The sequence below is a fragment of the Budorcas taxicolor genome, chromosome 15 (assembly GCF_023091745.1).
Source record: "Budorcas taxicolor isolate Tak-1 chromosome 15, Takin1.1, whole genome shotgun sequence".
NCBI classification, from domain to species: domain Eukaryota; kingdom Metazoa; phylum Chordata; class Mammalia; order Artiodactyla; family Bovidae; genus Budorcas; species Budorcas taxicolor.
This window is the reverse complement of record NC_068924.1, coordinates 65,507,785-65,530,914: the sequence shown is the minus strand read 5'-3', so window position 1 is coordinate 65,530,914 and position 23,130 is coordinate 65,507,785.

Genomic DNA, 23,130 nt, shown 5'->3' with positions numbered 1-23,130 from the left:
AGTGAACATTACTTTATACATTTTTTTGACTGCCTCGGAATTTGGAAGAAATTTCAGAAAGAACAAAACTGTGCTCACTGACCACTCAAGGGTGATTGTTTCTGGACAATGTATACGTCTTTGGAGTGTGTTTTAATATCTTATTTCATGCTAATGGTACATGTTGTCAGAATATTAAATATGTTCATACACCTTCCAATGGAGAAATATCTTTGCCCAATCCACAATACCCTACTTTTACCCAGACAATAACTCTATTTTTTTTAAACTCCCCTAATCTAAAATGTATTTTCAAGAGGTGAGATGCTTCTCAACGTTTCCCCAGAGCAGAAATGTCAGAGAAATACAAAAATATAGGGTTGACTCTAGGCTATGTGTTATTTTGAATCATTAGCACAGTCTAAAGGGTTTTTCTGAATCACCTAGAAATGAAGCTATTTTAAACTGGTAATTAGAAGATTATCTGCATGCTAGTATTTTTAAATTAATTTTAAGCCCCAAAGGGCTTGTAAATGGTTGAGTAGCCTTATTACTGAGTTTTGTTTAAAATGCTCCAGTTATTTGATATTTTTTTTAATTAAAAAAACAGTGGAAAAGCTCCACTGATCAGACCTGTATTAGTTCCCCAGATTGTATCTAAGCCTTGAAGGTTGCTTGTTTAAGCTGGCTTTCCTCAAGTCAAAAATGGCCCTTTCTAGAAACTATAAATGAAGTCTATATGCATCCTTTGAAGTATAACCACTGATTCTCATCCCAAAACCACAAGATATGAGTCACTACCAAAAATGTTAACCCCATTCATTTATTAAACATGGGGTTATTCATTTCCAAGATACTTATTACATTGAGAATGCTTACATTAAACTTAATGCCTTACAAAATTGACTTTGAATATTAAAAACACTGGGATTGAAATTAAAGTCACGGCACCTTGAAATTGAACCCTTTTCTATCATCAATGAATTGTGTGAATCTGAGCAAGCCAAGCTTTCCTCCTAGGATTCAGTCTTTTCACCTTAATAGTATTAGATAGTTCTTATTTTTAAATAAAGTTATAGAATTCCATATTCTATAGGCAAACTAGGAAACAGAACATCTTGTGCTTTTTAAAAGTTAAGTACCACAATTTTATCTCCATTCTGAAGATATTTGCTATGGTCTACTCATTCATTTAACACAGGGGAGCTCCCACTGACTCAAGGGAAAGAAACCTTTGAAATTTAAAAAATAAAATCTTCCACTGTGTTCTAACTTAGCTTACTGTTTTTGGTTTAGGTTGATGGATTATAGTTTTAGACAAAAATTTTGCTGTTGTCTGTGCTCAGTTGTGTCCAACTCTTTATGACCCCAAGGACTATAACCCACCAGGGTCCTCTGTCCATGGAATTTTCCAGGCAAGAATACTGGAGCAGGTTGCCATTTCCTACTCCAGGCTATCTTCCTGACCCAGGGGTTGAACCTGATCTCTATGTCTCCTGCGTTATTAGGCAGATTCTTTACCATGAGCGCTATACTTACTGAATGCTTTCTACTCGGGTTGGGCTTTATAGCTGGACTCTCTTCAGTGGATTCAGGCCAACCTCATCAGGTCAAGCAAAACACCTGGCCCTTATTCTCAAAGACTTCCTGAGAAAGAGTTGTGGATTATACAAATTAATTTGTCTCTTACCCACAAGGAACTGAGAGAGTAGCATTAACATACACACACTACTATGTATAAAATAGACAGCTAGTGGAAAGCTGCTAAAAAACACAGGGAGTTCAGCTTGGTGCTCTGTGATGGCCTAGAGGAGTGGGATGAGAGGGTGGAGGGAGGCCCAAGATGGAGGGGATATATGTGTATTTATAGTTGATTCACATTGTAGTATAGAAAAAGCTAACAACACTGTAAAGCAATTATCCTCCAATTAAAAAATCCCTATGATAAAAAATATTTTACCCACTAATACAGTAAAAACAAATTGTCTTATACAGAATAATCTATGCACTTAGCATGTTTAACATTTCAGATATACTTGTCGAGAAGAATTCATACACTCCTGCTTCTGTATCCTTAGGAAAATGTTGTTGAATACCTAAGATTAAAAACAAACTCATCCACAGATAAAAGTAAATTAAAGTTAAAAGCAAATTAAAGTTTTACTGAAATGAAGTGACACCAATTTCAACAAAATAGATACTGTAGCTGCTATATAACTGCTCCAGCTCCATAAAATGCCCACTAGCTTTCGTATCCTTACTTTAAAACTCAGCTACACTTCTTCATAGGCACAGGGAGAAAAACCTTCTGACTTGGCAAGACTTGACTTAAAAACAAAGATAGGACTTGAGTAGGAAAGATGCTTTAAGTGTCCTGACTCACCCTGTCGCTCATTTCATAGCAACACTCCTCCCACCAAAACCAAAGTTTAAGGTCAGCTTCGGGGCTTGAGAGGGCAAGATATGATAAGTAATATTGAGTATGTACTGCAAGTATATGTCTAAGTGACTTTTCATGTACTAAATCATTTATAACCACTATGAAGATTAATTTTACATGTCAGCTTTATGGGCTGAGGGATTCCCAGATGGCTGGTAACACACTATTTCTAGGTGTGTTTGTGAAAGTGTTTCCAGAAGATATTAGCACTTGAATCACAGACAATAAAAAAGATCTCTTTCACCAATGTGGGCATCATCCAATCAAAATAGAGCAGAAAGATGGAGACAGAGCAAATTTCCCTCTGCTCCAGCTGAGACACGGATTTTTCTCCTGCTCTTAGACACTGGCATCCTGGTTCTTGGGCTTTTGAACTCAGACCAGGACTTATACCATCAGTTAGCCTATTTTTAGGCCTTTGGACTTGAACTGAACTATATCACTGGTTTTCTTGATGCTCCAGCTTGCAAACAGTAGATCTCAGATTATGGGAACATCTTAGCCTTCATTACCATGTGAGTCAATTCCTATAATAAATCTCCTTTTGTGAGCGTGTGCACTTGTGTATGTGCATATACCCTATTTCTTGTCTCTGGAGAGCTCTAATACAATAATCTTATAAAGTAAAATCGATTATTATCACCAGTCTTTGAATGAAGAAACACAGGCACATATAGGTTCAATATTGTGCCTTTGTTACACAGTGTCACAAAAAAGCAGAGGTTCAAGTTTAGGCAACCTAACACCTTAGTCCTCATTCCTAATAACTAACTATAATAACAAAACAATAACTAATATTACTATTAACTATTATTGCATATCTTTTAAATGGCATTCCTTTTCTCACTTTCTCCTTGTGAACTAAGGGTTAGTATTCCCATTATAAGATTCTAAAAGATTAAATAGCCTGATGTCACATAGCTAGTAAATGAGAGAGCATACATCTAAGTCTCTGCTTTTAAGCTACTGTCTGCCCTGTCTGGTGAGGATATGAGATGTGCCTTACTCTGTGGTTTTAAGAAAATCCAAGGATACTGAATAAAGTTCCCATGGCTAAGAGCTAATCAAACACCAGAATATGAACAGACTCAGCATATACTAACACAGGAGAAAGAAAGGCTAAAGCAGAGATGCAAATTAAGCACCTTTACAGTCGAGACAAATTCAATACTATACTCAGACACAAGGACGACCCATTCCCACCTAAGTCTCCCTCCACATGCCAATAAGACCTGACCACCAAAGCCCATGTCCTCTCTTTTAGACCATGTTTCAGTTATCCAGGACTTCAGAAATCTGTGCACAAATGGTCTTGAGCCCTGGATCCAACCTCCCCAAGACCAGCCATGCCAATGATGTGCACACTCAAAGATGTTTGGCTGGGGCAATAGTTTAAGGGGTGCAAAAGGAATTTGGGTATGCAAGCTGGGGTAGCTGCCTTTGTGTAGAAAGGAGCTAAAGGTGGTAAAAAGATAACAAGCAATGGGCCAGGAACTGGGCGCTTACACCATCAACATAGGATTTTGATAAATCTAAGAATTTTAAACTTGAACCCAGGCTTCCAGGATAAAGTTATATTTGTAAAGAGAAAAGGACAGAGCATATTTTATGTAAACATATGTGAGTCTGATTTATAACTTTTAAAGACCTATGTCCTTCAGATCTCCATCTGCATTCCTGCCCTGAATCCAAAAATTCCAAGTACAGGCTTGGGTCAGCTGATTTCTTTCTTATTCTTTCCCCTCCCCTCAGAGGTGAATATGCTGCAATGAGCTCACTTTAGTATTACACTGGCTTCTGCTGTTTAGTCACTAAGTTGTATCCTACTCTTGTGATGCCACGGACTGTAGCCCACCAGGTTCTCTGTCCATGGGATTTCCCAGGGAAGAATACTGGAGTGGGTCACCATTTCCTTTGCCAAGGGATCTTCCTGACCCAGGGATCAAACCCACGTCTCTTGCATTGGCAGGAGGATTCTTTACTACTGAGCCACCTGGGAAGCCCTCTTTCAGGTGGCAGTGGTTAACAAACTTGGTTTGTGGCTCCACTGGTCTTTCCAGAGAGACTCATTAAATCTCAGCTACAGATGACTTTCTGTAAGCCTCACTTCTCAGTCTTTGCTGAGGACAAGGGAAAAAAAATCACCTGGTGTTGTGTAGGAATTGCTATTTACATAACACTTTGCTGTTCACTTCATTGGAAACAGCTGTTTCATCGATTTATTTCAATGTTCATTAGCTTGACATGCAAGATTATGGTGTGTTGTCTACATGATGCCAGAACAACTAGATGATTTAATCAAATTCAGTCCAACAAGCAGACGATTTACTTTGAAAGAGAAATTAGTCCATTTGTTTGCTTGCTTTTTTAATTGCCTGTTTTTTTTAACCATCAGTTCTAAACCAATAGGAAATTCAGTCATCCCCACCCCCATCCTCTCCACGCCAGAAGAGATATCCACTCCAAGCAGAAGTTTGTATGGAGGGGGCTAGGCTAGACAACATATAAGATGCTCTAGCTTTGTCATAGTTCTCCTTACAAGGAGCAAGTGTCTTTTAATTTCATGGCTGTAGTCACTGCAAGGAGATCCAACCAGTCCAATCTAAGGAAATAAATCCTGAATATTCATTGGAAGGACTGATGTAGAAGCTGAAACTCCAATACTTTGGCCACCTGATGCAAATAACTGACTCATTTGAAAAGACTCTGATGCTGGGAAAGATTGAAGGCAGGAGGAGAAGGGGACGACAGAGGATGAGATGGTTGGATGGCATCACCAACTCAAGGACATGAGTTTGAGCAAACTCCAGGAGTTGGTGATGGACAGGGAGGCCTGGTGTGCTGCAGTCCATGGGGTAGCAAAGAGTCGGACATGACTGAGTGACTTAACTGAACTGAGTCACTTAAGTCTAGCCTAGCCATAAAAGACCCTGATCCTGGGAAAGATTGAGGGCAGGAGGATAAGGGAGTGACAGAGGATGAGATGGTTGGATGGCATCACTGACTTGATGGACGTGAGTTTGAGCAAGCTCTGGGAGACAGGGAAGGACAGGGAAACCTGGTGTGCTGCTGTCCTTGGGGTCACAGAGATTCAGAATCAACTTAGCAACTGAACAACAACATGGCTAGACTTACAAAGTCATGGTGACCTCAGTCACCTCTCATTCCGACATGTCTGAGTTCACAAAATCCAAAATACCTCCATACTGCCTTCTTATAGGCTTCCAGCATTCTTCACTAGTGAAGAATAGGGAGCAGTTAAATAAAACTGACCTTATGGTCATCTGAACCATCATTTGGTGCCCCAAGATCAATATATTAACCCATTTGCTGCTTGAAAAGATGGGGCCAGACGTCCTGTAGCAGGAGACAAACAGACTTGAAACTCAGAATCCAGCTGCTTAACACAGTGTGAGATTCCAATCACTGACAACCATACCACAGCCTATTTATAAATTGAACATCTAATTGAAACCCATGTGAGAATATACCTGATTCATTGTGGGTGGCTGCCAGAAGCAATACAGAGCAATGGGAAATCATTAAAGAGGTACACTCAGTAGCCTTAGCAAAAGTGCCTGCTGATTTGGGAAGGGCACTTTGGAGAAGTGACGTTCTTCCATTTAAAGATAGAAACTCCTCTGGCCACAGAAAGCAAGTTACTTTCCAGTCTTACCTACAAGTCACTTGGGTCATGGTATAAATTTGGAAGGCCAGATGCAAGCAGTGAATTTTACTTATCATTTACCCTTCCCAAACTGCATGATCTCCCAGGACCACTTTGTTAGAACACAGTAGATCACAGCTTGCAGTAGGTAGGGCTGCAGCCTAAGCTAAACGATTTTATTAGGCACATGCTGACTTAGCCCAGATTGTTTCCTTCGGGTCCTGGATCCTACACGGAATGGAATCATCCTCCGTCATAATTACCAGAAGCATTAGAAGCAGCTGTTGCCTCCTTCCCACTGCTAACACTGGGCAGCAGACAGCCTGAGGGTCCCATCGTCCGACAAGACATGCTCGCTTGATGGCAGTGTGCGTGCCTGTGCATTCCATGGCCTGAGCCAGCAGCTGTCACCTGCCCACTTGATGCTGAATATGGTGTGGAAACTTCTCTCCACATTAACAGAGTGAAGACAGGACTACTACACCCACTAAATACAAAGGAGTCACAAACACCAAGTTTCACTGAGACACACAAACTAGGGAACAGTACTGTCAGTATTAGCCATCAGTTACTTATTGCCACTATGTGCTAGGCACCAAGCTAAGCTTCATATACATGTTTTCACTGCATCCACTACAACATCTTTGAGATTAAAAAGTTATACCATCAACCATCAGAGCACAAAGGAAAGTAAAACAGACCCTCATCTCGACAAAGAGTCTACAAAAATAAGGAGAGGAAAGACATGAAGCAATTGATCCAGAAGGCATAGACTGAGGGGGGATAATTTGAGGCACTCAATCAACGTTTGTCATCACATAATTTGGACTGAGATCACCGACCCCATGGACTGTAGCCTGCCAGGCTCCTCTGTCCATGGGATTCTCCAGGCAAGAATACTGGAATGGGAAGCCATTCTGTTCTTCAGGGGATCTTCCTGACTCAGGGACCAAACTCAGGTCTCCTGCACTGCAGGTAGGTTCTTTACCATCTGAGCCACCAGGGAAGCCCAACACTGCATGGTAAGCTCTGCACAAGATGCTGGGGACACAACAGAAGAGAGTGACATGGGTTTTATCACTTGAGAAATATCAGGGGAGTGATTTTTTAAGCTGTTTTGAGAAAGTAATGCTCAAAATTCTCCAAGCCAGGCTTCAGCAGTATGTGAACCAAGAACTTCCAGGTGTTCAAGCTGGATTTAGAAAAGGCAGAGGAACCAGAGATCAAATTGCCAACATCCATTGGATCATAGAAAAAGCAAGAGAGTTCCAGGAAAGCATTTGCTTCTGCTTCATTGACTACCCCAAAGCCTTTGACTGTATGGATCACAACAAACTGTGGAAAAATTTTAAAGACATGGGAATACCAGTCCAACTGATCTGCCTCCTGAGAAATCTAGTGTACGCAGGTCAAGAAGCAACAGTTAGAACTGGACATGGAACAACGAACTGGTTCCAACTTGGGAAAGGAGTATAAGGTTGCATATTGTCACCCTGGTTATTTAATTTATATGCGGTGCACATCATGCAAAATGCCAGGCTGGATGAAGCACAAGCTGGAACCAAGATTCCCAGGAGAAATATCAATAACCTCAGATATGCAGATAAAACCATCCTTATGGAGAAAGTGAAGAGGGACTAAAGAGCCTCTTGATGAAAGTGAAAGAAGAGAGTGAAAAAACTGGCTTAAAACTCAACATTCAAAAAATTTAAGATCATGGCATCCAGTCCCATCACTTCATAGCAAATAGATGGGAAAACAATGGAAACAGTGACAGACTTTATTTTCTTGGGCTCCAAAATCACCACAGATGGTGACTAGAGCCATGAAATTAAAATATCCTTGCTCCTTGGAGAAAAACTATGACCAACCTAGATAGCATATTAAAAAGCAGAGACATTACTTTGCCCAAAAAGGACCATATAGTCAAAGCTATGGTTTTTCCACTAGTCATGTACAGATGTAAGAGTTGGACCATAAAGAAAGCTGAGGGCTGAAGAATTGATGTTTTTTAACTGTGGTATTGGAGAAGACTCTTGAGAGTCCTTTGGACTGCAAGGAGATCAAGCCAGTCAATCCTAAATGAAATCAGTCCTGAATATTCATTGGAAGGACTGATGTTGAAGCTGAAGCTCCAATACATTGGCCACCTGATGTGAAGAACTGACTCATTTGAAAAGACCCTCATGCTGGGAAATATTGAAGGCAGGAGGAGAAGGGGATGACAGAGGATGAGATGTTAGATGGCATTACCAACTCGACGGACATGAGTTTGAGCAAGCTCCGGGAGCTGGTGATGAATGGGGAAGCCTGGCATGCTGCAGTCCATGGGGTCGCAGAGAGTTGGACATGACTGAGCGACCGGACTGAACTGTTTGGCATAAAACGAGAGGAGAATAAAGGGACTATAAGGCATTGCAGCAACCCCAGGAAAGAATTCAGTCCAAGGATGACACTTGCCCTGAACAGGTAGGGAGAGAGGGTTGATAAGAAAAAGGTAGGAAAACTGAGGTTTATAAAGAGGTACTTCCACAGACCCACATTAGAAGAGAATCAAGAGCTAGCTCTTCCATGATCTGTGCCCCCTGGGGACTTCCTTGGTGGTCCAGGGGTTAAGACTCCATACTTCTAAGGCAGAGGTTTGTAGGTTCAATCCAAGATCAGGGAACTAAGGTCTCACATGCTGTGGAGTGAGGTCAAAATAATGAATTAACTTAGAAACTAAGAAATTAATGTTTTTTAAAAAAGATTCATGCCTTCATGATTGCTGCAGGACACTAAACACCAGCTGCTCTGAATGGTCTTAATGCTCTGGAGGGCAAATGACAACTTGAGAATCTGATCAACTATGCACATAAAGACACATGTATACACACACACAACTTTAACTTTTCTGAAATCTATCCATGTTCTAAGATCTCCAAGACTAGAGAACTGAGCTGGGGCAGACACATCCTCAAAGGGGTTGAAAGTCCAAGTCCAAGAAGGTGTGAGACACATGAAGGCAGCCCCAGCCCAAGGATCTTAGTATTGGTGGGTATCATTATATACAGTAGATAGCACAGAGAATATTATTAGCCAGCATCCTTCATGAATAAATGAGAAATTCAGAAATGACCTACTGATCAAAGAGGAGAGAGAAGTTTTGGAACAGCCTAAAAGAGGGTCAGTGTAAGGAGTTGTCAGAAAACAGTTATTAGTTAAGGACACTCTGTACACCTTCTTGGGGCTTCCCTGTGGCTCAGACAGGATCTGCCTGCAGTGCAGGAGAGCTTGGTTCAATCCCTGATTTGGGAAGAGTCCCTGGATAAGGGAACGGCTAGCCACTCCAGCATTCTTACCTGGAAAACTCCTTGGACAGAGGAGCCTGACAGCTTACAGTCCTTGGGGTCGCAAAGAGTCAGAGTACACCTTCTACCATGACTTGAGTTGCTGTGGAGGCAACCAAGGACATCAATCCTCATTTACAAACATCTATGGGACAGGCTAGATTGGAAAGCTCTTTTATTGTATTTTCTGTGTGTAATATATGAAGGAATGTTGGAAGATCTGGAGAAACCAGAATCAGAGTCCTGGTAGCTGAGTCAGCTACATATGCCCTAAAAGGAACCCACATATGAGTTCCCACTGGAGGGTGTTGATCAGGAGTAAACAACAAAAACAAACCAATTTAGTCGTTATGACACCCCGAATGAGGTTATTAGCACGATCTAAATGACAAGGAACAAGTCTGCCTTAGGCTTTATGCTAGAAAATGATACACTATGTAAACCCAGATCCTCAAATCTCCAGAACTTGTCTTCATAATCACTGCACTATATTGTCTCCCAGGCAAAGGATTCCAGGCAAGTGAAAAATTACACGGAAAAGGCAGGACAAGAATCTCACTCAGAAAACATCTGTTCCCTTCAGTTTTTGCTCCTCTGTGGAATACAGGTGCTGGGAGAATTTTCCATTCTCCAGCTGCCCTTGCCACCAAGTTTCCCTTTGGTATCACAAATCATGCTAGAATGCTAGCTTATCCAGGACTACTTTGCCCCTGCTGAATGTTCTTTTTCTTTACAAGGAATGCTTATCATTAACGCAGAAATTCAATTACTGCTTGGATTTATTAATTTGTTTGATACATAGCACATACCATTCAGAGCTATGCACAAGATGAAATCACCATATCTGACAAAGGGAGACAGTGTACATGTTCAGCCTAGACATAAACTAAGCTGACTCAGGCCCAGCAGTCTTGTATTATAGCCTCTAGAGTGTGGTGCTAATCACTTGACCTGTTCTTTACATGTAGGCAATGTCAATGGAGACAAATACTATGGCTGCAGGAACGGAGGCTGGGGCAGGAAATGTCCTTCCAGAGGCTGCCTCGCTCGTATTTGGCAAATGAAACAGAACTGGCCTTGCCCAGCACTTGATTTGGAGATCCCCTCCCCACCCACAGAGGAAGCTGAGCCTCTGCCCAATGAGATTTATGAAAACTATATTGTTTAATTTCCAAAGAACAGGTTGACATAGTCATTATCTCACAAATTAGTCCAAAAATAAGAATTCTGACTCTAAGTTGCCTTTACATGCATTTATGACCTTCCTTGTGTACCAGCCTCTGCAATTCTTACTATAGCCCATGGAGCATTTCTGTCTGAAGTCCTGGTACAGACAAACTGTGGAATATACAGAGTCATCAAGAGAGTGCAATTAATTAGTATCAGACATAGTTGTCTGGGGCGGTAGCACCCAGAGTCATTTAGGTAGAAGTACTACAGTGAGGAGGGAGAAAAAAAAAAAAGTAAATCATAGAGTCAGAGATACCTCGGTCCAAATATCTGTTCTGCTACTTACTTGCTGTGAGACTTTTGGCAAGTCATTTGCTATTTTTCTCAGAAACTAGTGATAGAATCTCGGAGAAGGCGATGGCACCCCACTCCAGTACTCTTGCCTGGAAAATCCCATGGACGGAGGAGGCGGGTAGGCTGCAGTCCATGGGGTCGCGAAGAGTTGGACACGACTGAGCGACTTCACTTTCACTTTTCACTTTCCTGCATTGGAGAAGGAAATGGCAGCCCACTCCAGTGTTCTTGCCTGGAGAATCCCAGGGACGGGGGAGCCTGGTGGGCTGCCATCTCTGGGGTCACACAGAGTCGGACATGACTGAAGTGACTTAGCAGCAGCAGCAGCAGAGATAGAATCTACTCTGGATGGCGTGTGTTAAGATTTGAGATGGTCATGGGCAAGCCCTCTATTATTCATGTGATAATGATTCTACGAGGAACCATCAAGAGCCACCATGGAAAGGAGACAGAAATCTGAAGTCGAGGAGATGGATCAGAGATGCGAAACAAAGACCATAAATTGATGAACAAAACAGTAATAAACCAACAACAATTCACAGAAAGGGAGGGGCAGTCATTTTATGCACTGTTCATGGGGAGGCTTATATTAAAGGGGTCCAGTTGCCTTCTAGAGTCACCGGTGTTCTATCTCTTCCAAGATGTCATCCATGAATTCTGACCACTCTTGAGTCCTGCCAGCTCACTCAGGCCCTGGCAGTAGCTGTAGAGTTGGTCTTTCCCCTCTAGAAAGTAGAAACCCTTTATTACTCTGAAACTGTGAAAAACAAAAGGCACAGTAAAGATGCCTCTCTTCTCATACAATTTTCCTGTTAAGTTTCTGAGGTTTTAGTCATAGCTTAAACTGATGCCTGCTCTAATTGGATTTGATATTTTCCAAATTTTTTTCTGGGTCAAAATATATCATTTTATGCTCCCATGGCATAACTCATACTTGTGTCTAGGTCAAAGGCTTTTTTCTTCTTTCTATTTATATCTGTACAAGAACCTGATTGTAGCGTAACTCCTATTACACAGCAATCTTTACTTGTACCTCTGTCCATCCACATGACTGTAAATTCCTTGAGGGCAGAGAACTGGATTTTATTTTTCGCTGAAGACCTAGTCTGCTTTGTAGGAAAAAAAATAGTTTTGCAATAACGTGATTACTGTTACATGAGTGGATGCTATGAACCAACACAGGGCAATGTTGTGAATAGCGTAATTTATGTCCCAATTTCCTTTTCAAGCTAAATATTTAAAATTACCTTGGGGAAAAGGCACTCACCAGATAATGTGAAACCATCACCAACTTGATCATTAGTATTAAGTTAAGCTTTGAGAATTAAAATTGTGCTTGCAAGAAGATAAAAAACTGCAGTTTCCACAAGCAGAGTTTTACAATACATTTATAATGGAATGTTTCATCTGAATTACCTAGAAATATCTGAACTGAATGCTGACTATCAAGCATTTCCATCTAAAATGATTTTTTGCGGTTGTAGTCCCACTACTAGTCCCTTACTAGTCCCACTGGTAAGTAACAACTCAATCTCCAGCAAGACTGTACAATTTCAACCTGCTCTAAGGCTACACATTGCCTCCCTGACCAAAGCCAATCACCTTACAATTATATATCAATCAACCATAAGGCACATTAATGTCCCGTGGAATTCTCCACACCAGGATCCTGGAGTGGGTAGCCGTTCCCTTCTCCAGGGGATCTTCCAAACCTAGGGATAAAACCCAGGTCTCCCACATCACAGGAGGATTCTTTACCAGCTGAGCCACAGGAAAGCCCAAGAATGCTGGAGTGGGTAGCCTATCCCTTCTCCAGCAGATCTTCCCAACCCCAGGATCTCCTGCATTGCAGGCAGATTCTTTACCAGCTGAGATACCATGGAATCTCAATGTAATAATAGCTATCATTTACTAGGTGAATATGATCCTGTCTATTCATTATATGACATGGATTATCTGTTTTTCTTTAAAACTACCATCTGAAAGAACATTGCTTATATTCCCATTTTATAGCTAAAGAAACTGAAACCCAAAGGGGCTATATCACTGATCCAACAGACATATGAATGTATTCATCCTATGTCATCCACCACAGCTGAGATGGAGGAGAAAGACATCGAGGGCATGCCTGAGTGACAATGGCCTGGTGACCACCTTCTTTTCTTTTTACAGGAATTCTCTCAGTTATGGGCTTCTCCGGTGGCATTAGTGGTAAAGAACCTGTCTGCCAATGCAGGGGGCATGAGAGATGTGGGTTCAATCCCTGGATTGTAAAGATTCTCTGGAGGAGGGCATGGCAACTCACTCCAGTATTCTTGCCTGGAGAATCCCATGGACAGAGGAGACTGGCAGGCTACAGTCCATGGGGTCACAAAAGAGTCAGACATGACTGAAGCAACTTAGCATGCACACACACTCTCAGCGAGGCATTTGATATCACTTGGTTATGACAATCTATCTTTGAATTTGCATATCCGATGAAGCAGTGGCGCATCATTAGTTATCACTGCATCTGTCTATGAACACCATAAGGAACAAAGTTTCATAATTTTCAAATTTCCCAGAAGGACTGTAAGAGAAATACACCAGAGAGAAACACAGTGTAAAACATATAAATCTCCAGACCACTTTGCAGAGACACTACTCATGGACAATCAGAGAAGTCATACTCACAATGGAAAGAAAGTGATACTTTACACCTAGTACATCTATTTTTATGTGTATGAGCATCATCGTTATTTCTGAGTTGGTACATTACAGCTTGCTAGCATTAAAGTGATCATCTTTGATACTGAGTGAAGTTGGTTGTTGCTCTGAGAATGATGATGGCTGCACCTGGTTGTAGTAATCTTATCTTTGTACAGAAAGGTGACACTGATGACCCACAGTGAATTTCAATGGTACTTTGCTTTCTTAGTTTTAAAAATGACTCTTCCATGATCTATGAGTAATTCCTAAGAGACTGCCAGGCACCTACAACTTAGAGAACAAAAAGGAGCTAACGGGATAGAACCTAAAATGTCTCAATTCACCCCAAACTCTGATAATACAGTTTTCAAGAGGTAAATGATGCAGAAAGGAAGAAAAAGATGGAGGGAAATCAAATCAGTTGTATAGAATATATATATATATATATATATATATTTCTTTGTATTATCACCCGAGAAACCCCTTATTCTAATTTGCCCTTATCACCATACCTTGTTTTACTGTACTTTGCTTTATTGTGCTTTGCAGATATTGAGGTTTTGTTTTGCCTTTTTTTTTAAACTAACTTGTTTGTTGCAACTCTGCACTGAACATTTGATCAGTGCCATTCTTCCAACAGCATTTGCTCACTTTGTGTTTCTGTCTCATATTTTGGTAATTCTTGGACTATTTTAAGCTTTTACATTATTATTGTTTTTGTCATGGGGATCTGTGATCTTTGGCGTTACTACTGTAATTGTTCTGGGGCACCATGAACCAAGTCCACATAAAGCGGTAAGCTTGATGGCAAAATGATATGGGTGTTCTGACAGTTCCACTGACTGCCTGTTCCATTTCCTCTCTCCCTTTCCTCAGGCCTGTCTATTCTGTGAGACACCATATTGAAATTAAACCAATTTATAACCCCACAATGGCCACTAAGTGTTCAAGTGAAAGGAAGATTGGTTCTCTTTAAATCAAAAACTAGAAATGATTAACTGTAATGAGGAAGGAATATTAAAAGCTAGGCCTCTTTTACCAAACCATTAGCCAAGCTATGAATGTAAAGAAAAAGTTCTTGAGAAAAATGGAACGTGCTGCTTCAGTGAACAAATGACATCCGTTCCTAAGTCCATGGATCAAGGAGTCATTTAGACCTTCAAGCCTTACTATGTAAGAAATATATTTCATAAGGCTATGGCTACCATAGACAGCGGTTCCTCTGATGGATCTGGAAAAAGTCAATTGAAAACCTCCTGGAAAGGATTCACTATTCTAGATTCCATTTAGAACATTTGTGATTCCTGGAAGAGGTTCAAATATCAAGATTAACAGGAGTTTGGAAAAATATAATAAAGCCCAGCCCTCAGAGATAACTTTAAAGTGCTCAAGATTTCAGTAGAGGAAGTAACTACAAATGTGGCAGAAAGAGCAAGAAAGCTAGAATTAGAAGTAGAGACTGAGGATGTGACTGAACTGCTGTAATCTCATGATAAAACTTGAGGGGATAATGAGTTGCTTCTTATAGATGAATGAAGAAAGTGGTTTCTTGAGATGAAATCTCCTGGAGAATACTGTTGAACTGGCAACAACATCTTTAGAATACTACATAAACTTAGTTGATAAAATCAGCAGAGTGTGAGAAGACTGACCACAATTACTAAAGAAGTTCCACTGTGGGTAAAATACTGTCAAACAGCATTGCCTGCTACAGAGAACTCTTGGGAATGGAAGAGGCAATCAAACTTCATTGCAGCAAACTTCATTTTTTCACCTCAACCTTTAGCCTTCACCACCCTCAGTCAGTAGCATTGACACTGAGGCAAGACCCTCCACCAGCAAAGAAACTGCACCTCACTGAAGGCTCAGATGATGGCTAGCACACTTTTGCAAAGAAGTATTTTTAAATTAAGGTATGTACATTGCTTTTCTTAGATATAATAGGGTGGTACACTTAATAGCTTCTATGTATAGTATAAACAGAGCTTTTATATGCACTGAGAAATCCAGAGATTCATGTGACTCATTTTATTAGGATATTTGCTTAACTGCAGTCAGTGATCTAGAAGCAGTATGTCCAAGGTATGCCAGTATTTTTCTTTTTTGGCAAGTATCCATCCTGAACTTGAACAATGTAACAGAAAGTGATCTGAGAAGTCTCCAAACATAACCCTAAATTCTGTCCCTAATTCAAGCGCCCATTTCTGGCTTAACTTAGTTCACAGGACAAAACACTTATAGGTAATGTTTCTCTCACCTTTTAGATAAGCACTCATCACACGTCAACAGTTAGTATCCCCCTTTATGCCTCCCTGGCCTCGTAGACTCTGCTCCTGGTCTTCCTAACAGTGTCTCCCAACCTTAGATGATCTCTTCGAGCTCATCTGATTCCTTTGATCTATAGTCCACTCACAGAGACAGAGCTAGGGCATAATGAAATTAAAACAAAAAATCATGTAGATGCCCAGTGTCAAAATAAGCCCAGGAGGTAATCAATGAGTTGTGTGATGTCAAAGTCATTAGTTGGGTATCAGAAGGACATAGATATCAGTGGGGTGCACAAAATTGAAAGGCCAAGTCATGGAATATGAGACAACAGAAAATGTTAACCCAAGGAAGAGATTCTGGCAAGATAAAGATTTTGCCAAATAATGCTTAATTAATAACAACATTAACACATACCATTTATTAGATGCCTATTAGGGGCCAGGCACTATTAAGCTTTTCACATAGTTATGTGATTTAATGTCTTCACTAGCTCTATGAGAGAGGAACCATATTAATTTCATAAATGAAGAAAGTGAAATTCAGAGAGAAGGGGAAGCTTGCCCAAGGTCACACAGCCATTAACTGAGAATGATAGAAATCAGTCCGAACTCTATCAAATTTGAAAGCCGGTTACTCTTAACACCATACAAAATCCCTTTCTTATATATTATACTACCAAGTATAATGTGTGGCCTTTTAAAGATATATCAGAGGATTTTTCAGACAATGTTTCAGCCCATCTTAAAGGTTCATACCCTTTGGCTTAGCGGAACACTTGGTCCAGCTCCCTACAACCAGTTTAGTTCCTTTAGTAACTGTATTTTTTGGCTTTCAGTTCTTTATTCAGATCCTAAACCCAAATCCATATCTACATTCGCCAATGTCATTTGCTTAGAGCTGTGGGTCATTCCCTTTTCTCATTTCCTGGCTCCCTTCAGAATCTTTATAGTGTGTTATTTCTGGACCAGTTGCTCCCTGTGACAGTGTGGAAAGACTCAGCGCATCTGCCAACTTCCTGCCAGATGGCTGAACTCTAGTGAATGGCCACTGACCTACAGACTACACTGAATGCTTTTCTGCTTAATGCAGAAACTCTAGCAGAATGTCACATGGTGCAAGTCTGGGATTTAACTCATCTCAAGGAAATGTTAAAATTTCAGTAATAATGATGGTGATGATAACGCCCAAGTACTCTGAGTACTTACTATAGATCAGCCCAGCTTCAAGCACTTTAGAAGTATCATTTAATAATCTTCATAACAAGTGATAGAAGAAGGTACGACTACTAGCCTTGCTTTACAAGTGAAGAAACTGAGGCCTAGAGAAAATTATCCAAGTTCAAAAAGCTGGAAAATAACAAAGCAGAGTTTCCTGCACCATGTTCTGGTAAGGAAAAGTTTGGGATATATTTTTTTCCACAAAAAGAAGCTAAAACCCAAAACATCAATCAGGAGGACAAAAAGGCCCATCATGGAAGCCTTGTTGAGGATGGACCATTAACATTAGGAAAGAAAATAGTGACAACTAGCTCATATAAAGCTCCTTCTTTGTGCCATTGACACCTATCCAGTCACAAAATCCCACAATAACTATTTGAGATAAACCTTAACATTAACTCTAATTAAAAGAAGAAATTTATATTTGTGAGATCAGTATGTTCTACAAGGATACATTGGTAAAATACCAGACAGTCACAGCCATGGTAATGCTGTGTAACAAACCAGACCATAACTTACTCACTTAAAACAACTATAATTTCCTTAGCTCACATTTTTCAAATTGACACTCTGGCTTGATTTCACTGGGCAATTTCTCCTTTCTTCCTGGGATTCCTCATGCATCTGAGGTCAGTTTTGGGTCAAGCAGGCAGTTTTGCAGATTTTCATTAGGCTCTTTCACCTCTGTAACTCAGCTGGAACAACATCTCTAGATAACAGTTATATGCAAGGACTCTTCAGGATAATGCTTAGAAATGATACCATGCTTTCTAACACTTTGTTAGCCAAAGCAAGTCACAAGGCCAGCTCAGATTCAGCAGTTGGAAAATCGATGAACAGGGCTGCAATTTCATATTTCAAAGACCACAGGTCTATGAAAGCAAGAACAATGACTGTCAGTTTTGTAATCATACACTGCGAATCAAACCCAGTTCTAACTCCAGAGTCCTTACTACTATAAACTATCTCCAATACAAAATTCAAGCTTGCCAACCCTTAAATTAGAACATTCAGAAAGTACACTTCCCTTTTCTCTCCCCTATTTTAAATATTTCACTCCACTCTCTTTTTGGGTACATGGTTTCTAAGGAGCAGTCACATGTTATTCTATTCTACACTTCTCTGTAAAATGCCTCCCCTATTCCGACCCTGGCTTCTTTCAAAATCTTTTATCTTTGATTTTCTGCACCTGAATATGGTATGCCTGGGTGTAATTCATTGGGGTTTGATTTTTGCTGTTTTTGTTTGGCATTTATCAGGCTTGGTGTTCTCTGAGATTCCTGAATCTGTGGCTTGGTGTCTGACATCAATTTGGGAAATTTTTCAGTCATTGTTACTTCAAACATTTTTTTTTTCTTCTGGTATTTCCATTACATATGCTATAACTTTTGTAGTTGTCTCACAGTTCTTGGATATTCCTTTTTTTGTTTTGAGTGATTTTTTTTCTTTGCTAAAATGCACCTAAAAAAATTTATGTTTCTACTGACATATCTTAAAACATTGAGATTCTTTTCTAAGCCATGACCAGTCTACTATGAGTCCATCAAATCCATTTTCATTTGTATTTCAATGCTTTTGATCTGTAGCATTTTTGATTCTTAAAATTTCCATCTCTCTACATGAATTATCTGTCTGTTCTTGCACGTGATCTACTTTTTCATTAGAGCCCTTAACATATTAACCATCATTGTTTTAAATTTCCAGTCCGATAATTCCAACATCCCTGCCATATCTGAGTCTGGTTCTGATGCTTGCTCTGTCTCTTCAAGCAGCATTTTTCACCTTTCTAGTATGTCTTATAATTTTTTGTTGAAAGCAGGACATGACAGAATGGGCCAAAAACAAACAAAAAAAAACCTCCAGTGAATAAAGCTTTAGTGATATGGCAGCAGCAACGTATTGGGGCAGGGTGTGCAGGGTGGGGCAAAGGAAAAACATTCTATAGTTCTACAATTAGGCTTGCCTTTGAACCCTGGGAATGTGAAGTCACCTGCTCTAATCAGGTGCAACAGGGTGACAAGGAAGGGAAATTTCTTCCCCCAGATCAGTTAGGCTCTGATAGAATCCTAATAGGTTAGGTTTCTTATAAAATTGTTTCTCTTGAGGGAAAACTTTGTTAAGAAAAGCAGAATTCTCTGGCATATTTCAAAACAGTTCCTTTTCCTCTCCCCCTACCAGACTCATCAGGGACTTTCCCTCCAATATTCACTATGAAATACCAGTAGAATTCCTAGCCGTAAAACCCACAAAAGTGTGGAGCCTCTTCTCTGACCATCTCCCTTGAGAAGTTTAACTCTCAAACTTCTCCATATGGAGCCTCCAGCAATTTGTCAACTACAGTTTAGGTTTGCCTACCCCACACTAGTCCCTCAAGAAGTTTCTGCTCTCGGGTTTCTTATCTGGTAAGTTGTAATTCTCTGTGTTACTTCTTTGTCTAATTTTAGGGAGCAGTGACTTGTCCTGTGACTTCACATCTCTGAAAGATCTAAGAAGAGTTAAGTGTTCAGTTCATTCAGCTTCTTACTTGTTAGAACAGAGGGATAACTCCCCAAGGTCTTTACATGCCTGCAAGACCAGAAACCAGAATTCCTGGATCAGAACCTTGAAGTTATCTTTTCAATGATCATGTTCCTAGTATATACAAGTACTTAGTGAGCTGGATTTACCTTTCAGTTGACTTCTTATAGGACCCAAAAGAAGGTAGAAGGTGAGGGCTATGAAGATGACAGCTGCTTCAAAGAAGAAAGACTGCAAGTTTGCATGAATGAATTTGAAAAGTGTTTCCTATGGACTCTGCATGCTTTTTGAAGCAATCACCTGCCTCTAGAGAAAGTGTAACGAGACTAAAGGCAAGTTTTCCTAATGGGGACTTATTTTGGATCATGATTAAGATTCTCTTTGGATAACAAATTGTAGGACTAAAATGGTATATTCAGTAGGGACCCAAGAAAAACAAAATTCCTTGAGGCTTACACAATGAAGAAGCAAAAAATCTCATGGGGTGTCCGGTTTCTCTCATCCTATGTTAAGCATTGAGCTAAACTTTCTCATTTGTACTCATCATTTTAACTTATTTTTCATGTTCATAAAAAGCCACACTTAGACAAGAGACATCCCAAGAACCCAACTGACTGACTGACATCTGAGTTTAAGATGGTTGTGTGTGTGTGCTCAATCATGTCTGACTCTTTGTGACCCCATGGACTGTAACCAGGCAGGCTCCTATGTCCATGGGATTTACCAGGCAAGAAAACTGGAGTGAGTTGCCATTTTCTCCTCCAGGGAATCTTCCTGACCCAGGGATCAAACTCACATTTCCTGTCTCCTGCTTCGACAGGTGGATTCTTTAACACTAGCACCACCTGGAAAGCTGGTTAAAATCCTCCAATATTTCTATGGTTTGAAATACTTTAACTTGGACCATCTGTTGCTTCAGTATCACCCAGAAATATTTCCTCAGCCTTTTCATAAAAAGAAGGAAAGCAGCAAGCTAATTTTTGTTTAGTACATTTCCATATTATTTTTTTTAAAGAATTGTTAGTTATGGTTTAACTGTAGAATTTTTCAAGGGGAAAGTCAGGCTATGAGAAAACAATCTCTTGAAATTCAGATAAAAATGTAACAAATGAAAGACTTGAAAAAAATCAGCTAGCCAAGGAAATAACTTGGTTTACATCAAAGCTTGCTTTTCTCTTGTTTGTGGAAAGCCTCCTTTCAGTTCAGTTCAGTCACTCAGTCGTGTCCGACTCTTTGTGATCCCATGAATCACAGCACGCCAGGCCTCCCTGTCCATCACCAACTCCCGGAGTTCACGCAAACTCACATCCATCAAGTCAGTGATGCCATCCAGCCATCTCATCCTCTTCCATCCCCTTCTCCTGCCCCTCATGCTTCCCAGCATCAAAGTCTTTTCCAATGAGTCAACTGTTCCCATGAGGTGGCCAAAGTACTGGAGTTTCAGCTTCAGCATCATTCCTTCCAAAGAAATCCCAGGGCTGATCTCCTTTAGAATGGACTAGTTGGATCTCCTTGCAGTCCAAGGGACTCTCAAGAGTCTTCTCCAACACCACAGTTCAAAAGCAGCAATTCTTTGGCACTCAACTTTCTTCACAGTCCAACTCTCACATCCACACATAACCACAGGTAAAACCATAGCCTTGACTAGACGGACCTTTGTTGACAAAGCAATGTCTATGCTTTTGAATATGCTATCTAGGTTGGTCATAACTTTCCTTCCAAGGAGTAAGCATCTTTGAATTTCATGGCTACAGTCACCATCTGCAGTGATTCTGGAGCCCAAAAAAATAAAGTCTGACACTGTTTCCACTGTTTCCCCATCTATTTCCCATGAAGTGATGGGACCAGATGCCATGATCTTTGTTTTCTGAATGGTGAGCTTTAAGCCAACTTTTTCACTCTCCTCTTTCACTTTCATTAAGAGGCTCATTAGTTCCTCTTTACTTTCTGCCACAAGGGTGGTGACATCTGCATATCTGAGGTGATTGATATTTCTCCTGGCAATCTTGATTCCAGCTTGTGCTTCTTCCAGCCCAGGATTTCTCATGATGTACTCTGCACATAAATTAAATAAGCAGGGTGACAATATACAGCCTTGACGTACTCCCTTTCCTACTTGGAACCAGTCTGTTGTTCCATGTCCACTTCTAACTGTTGCTTCCTGACCTGCATACAGATTTCTCAAGAGGCAGGTCAGGTGCTCTGGTATTCCCATCTGTTTCAGAATTGTCCATAGTTTACTGTGATCCACACAGTCAAAGGCTTTAGCATAGTCAGTAATGCAGAAATAGACGTTTTTCTGGAACTCTCTTGCTTTTTCCATGATCCAGCGGATGTTGGCAATTTGATCTCTGGTTCCTCTGCCTTTTCTAAAACCAGCTGAACATCAGGGAGTCCACGGTTCATGGATTGCTGAAGCCTGGCCTGGAGAATTTTGAGCATTATTTTACTAGTGTGTGAGATGAGTGCAATTGTACGGTAGTCTGAGCATTCTTTGGCATTGCCTTTGTTTGGGATTGGAATGAAAACTGACCTTTTCCAGTCCTGTGGCCACTGCTGAGTTTTCCAAATTTGCTGGCATATTGAGTGCAGCACTTTCACAGCATCATCTTTCAGGATTTGAAATAGCTCAACTGGAAGGTATTAGCCAGTGCAATTAGAAAAAATGAAGAAATATAAGATGCAAAGATCAGAAAGAAAGAAACAAATCTGAATTATCTTCAGATGAAATGTGTACATACACACATAGATATAGAACCCCCATTCATCAGGAAACACCAAAAGGAGAGTGAAAAGACAAGTCACATTCTAAAATATTTGCCACGTATATAAAAGTTGCATGTATGTTTTAAAGATTAGTATCATGAATATCTAAAAAACTCCAAGAAGTCAAGAAAAAAATTTTAATGAGAAAACAGGCAAAAGATATAAACAATTATTTTCTAGATGACAAAATAAGCATGGCCAATAAATAGGATGAAACGTGTAAGTTCACTAGCAACTGGGAAAATACAAATTGAAACCACAATAAAATGCAATTTTATACTCTCTAGATGGGCGAAAATTAAGCAGTCTAACAATACCAATGCTGTGAAAAATGTGAGGCTAGTTGGGGTGTTTTCACATACCTGGTGGGACTGTAAACTGATACAACCATCATGAAAATCATTTGTCATTATCTAATATTGTATACTATGGGGTCTCACAGAGTTGGACACGACTGAAGCGACGCAGCAACAGCAGCAGCAATATACTTAAATATGCTAATTTTTGACTTCATGCTTCATTTTTTCTAATCTGCAAAATGGGTTTAACAACATCTACCGCATAAGATGATTTTAGAGATTTAAATGAGACAATGTAAACTGCAACAACTCTAACACATACAAGCGCTCAACAAGTGTTAACTAAAGGTGCTGTTGTTAATATGACTGAACTGACATTCTTCTGTGTAGTGGGTATAGTATAATCCAGATATCAGGATCGCTAGAGTAAAAAACA